The following is a 3043-nucleotide window of genomic DNA, read 5'->3' on the forward strand; positions in this document are numbered from 1 at the left end:
GAGGGACCAGCTAGACACAAGCCATAATGAAGATATTTTGCTAAATGAAATAAACCTATTAATAAAAATGATCAACATTATCTGATTCACTTATATGAGGTATTGAAAATGGTTGAACTCATAGAAATAGAAAGAAGATGTAGTTGCTAAAGGTTGTGGTTAGGAGAGAATGAAATGTTATGACTTAGGAAGGTAAGGGTCTCCATATTATAAGACAAAAAGAGTTCAGGAGATGCACACCAGATACAGCAATGTTTCTGATGCCTCTCAACTATACACTTAAAAATGGGCAGGTGTGGTAGTGTAGCACTCTAGGAGGCAAAGCAGGAAGATTCCAAATTTGAGCCCAGCCTGGAAAATGACTGACTTAATGAGATTCAATCTTAAAATAAAAAGTAAGAAAAGGGGTATGATTATAGTTCAGGGTAATGTTCATGGGTTCAACCTCCAGTATCACCAAATAAAAATAAAACAGAATGGGTAGTAAATTGTATGTTAGATGCACTTCTCCCATAGCTAGTCACAAGTTTATATTCTGATTCTATCTAAAATTTCAAGCTTTTAAACCTTAGAATGTGAAGTATAATTCAATTTAAATTCTATCACAAAGTATTAGACTTACACTAACTGTATTTTGGGGGTTTTTTTGTTTTTTTTGTTTTTGTTTTTGTTTTTTTTAAAGAAAAACTGACTTGGTTTGTGTACCTTGACATTAACTAGGCATTTGGGATGTGTTGTAAAAGGCCTTCCTATCCCTGACCTCAAAGAATTTACAAACGTGTACCATAATGATCTAGATGGATTTCTTTCTTTGGTTCATATTTTCTTCCTCCAAAAAATACTTATTGAAAGCCTTCAATATGCCAGATTCTCTGCTACTTACTACTATATATTAGTGACCACACTAAATCCATACCCAACTCCCACAGGACTGCCAGTCTATAAGGAAGAAATTTTTTTCTAACTTCTCCCCACCACCAAAATTCACAGGTCCTTCACCTTCTAGATTTTAACAGGTGACCTTATCAAGTATACTAATAACATCCAGATACAAACTTCTATGATCCCTTCAACATTTGTAATATATCTGTGCTGTAACACAAAAAAATTCTAAAAGCCCAATATTTTCCAACATGTGTTTTTTATCTGATGCATGAGTTATAAAATTTTACCTGAAATAACTTTTAATAGTTTTAATTCTTTTTAATGTATGTTAGGAAAAAAGTTAAAAGAGAATATCAAACCTGTGATTTTTATGCATACTATTATTTAGAATAAAGTTAAATTTAAAGGTGTTTCAATTAAAGAAAAATATTAGGACTACAATTTTAGCATATGGCAAAATTGCAGCTGTGGGGCACAGTGAAATTCAGAAGGAGGTGAACTTTGTAAATACAGGAGTGACGCCAGAGGCAGAAATGGCTGATGAGAATGGTATTCTAAGGAATCAGAGTGTTTAGGGTCTTCACACATCCCTCCAGGCCTAATCAGATAACTCCTTTAATATGTCTTTCCTTTGTAGGTATGTTAGTCAACTTTCCCATTGCTTGAACAAAACACAGCACCCACAATATAAAAAAGGAGAGTTTTAATTGTGTTCATGTTTTCAGAGGATTCAGTCCATGTTTGCTGTCTCCAAGGCAGGAACATCATAGAGGAGGGGAGTGTCAGAGCAAAGCCGCTTATTACATAGCATCCAGGAGGCAGAACAAGGGATGAGATATAGACCTCAAGGTCATGCGTCCATCACCCACCCAGACATATCAGGAGCATGCATTACTAATTCCCTGGGAGACTCCCAAGCTAATCAAGTTGACAGTGAAGTTTAACTATCACACTCAGCCACTCTGCTCACACCAAGTGATAATGGGCACAGAGATCTCTTCCTTTTTTTTTTTTTTTTTTTTGTCTTTTTCGTTTTTTATCGGTACCAGGGATTGAACTCACGACTGCCTGCTCGCGAGGCAGGCGCTTATGCCGCTGAGCTAAATCCCCAGCCCCCAGAGATCTCTTCCTTGCCCGCTCACTGACTTGGCTTCCTCAGAATCAACACACTTTACGTGCAACATGCTAATAATTAAATATCTTTGAAACCTGTGAGAATGTCAAGTCTGGATGTTGCAAGTTGACAAAGGAAAAGTGAAACCATTCTTCTAATCCTGATCTATCCTATTTATTCTACAAGACTTCTAGCACAAAGTTTTGAAGAAAGATGAAAAATAAAAAACTGAAAATTAAAAAGCAGAAAAATAAATGCTAAATTTCATTCCAATTATGTTTCCACCTATCCTATTTTAGTACAGGCAGCAAAAACCACATGCCATTTGACTTTTATTTTTGGACTTGATTTTTTTGCCTCTGCCTTGGAACAACATTATTTACTGAAAGGTCATGAATGTTAAAGTAGGATTTAAAAGGCTCCACTTGGACATCTGATATTTGGAATACTCTTGATCAGGGTCCTTCCCACCAGGGAAACTAAATCTATCAATGGACCTCAAATCCCATGGACTTCAAGTTAGATGCAGCGTGGGACTTTTGTCTGCATGCCAAATATCCCCTTCTGAGAGAGCATGCTTGCCAAACCTCCTGATTGCAAGTGACAGAAACAACATAAACTAGGACAGGCAAAAAAGGACAACTGTGTGTTTATATAACAGGGATGTTTCGGAAGTGTAGCTGGGTCCTAGTACTGAAAGCAGAGCATGCCCGGGTAGGGATGCTTCGCCACTCTTGGCTGTTTGTTTGTTTGAACTGCTATAGTCACTCTCACCAAGAAAAGTTTTCTCCCAAAAGCCAGAGAAGACACCCCTTTCCAATGATCCCAACCCATTTCCTTCCAGTTATGTGGCACCAGTTGAATAAGGACTCTTACTCTAGCTTCAAGTTTTAAAATCGGGCCCAGTTTCTTTCATGAGCCCATCTCATGACCAGGCCCGGAAGAGGGGCTGAACGGCAGCTATGCCATAATTACACGGTTATTAATTCCTAAAAGGGAGCTTTAGACACCTTTAGCACCTTATGAAGGAGTGTGCCCTGCCTA

The sequence above is a fragment of the Cavia porcellus genome, unplaced genomic scaffold (assembly GCF_034190915.1).
Source record: "Cavia porcellus strain 051 isolate PalLab524CR breed Dunkin Hartley unplaced genomic scaffold, mCavPor4.1 scaffold_13, whole genome shotgun sequence".
Classification (NCBI taxonomy): Eukaryota; Metazoa; Chordata; class Mammalia; order Rodentia; family Caviidae; genus Cavia; species Cavia porcellus.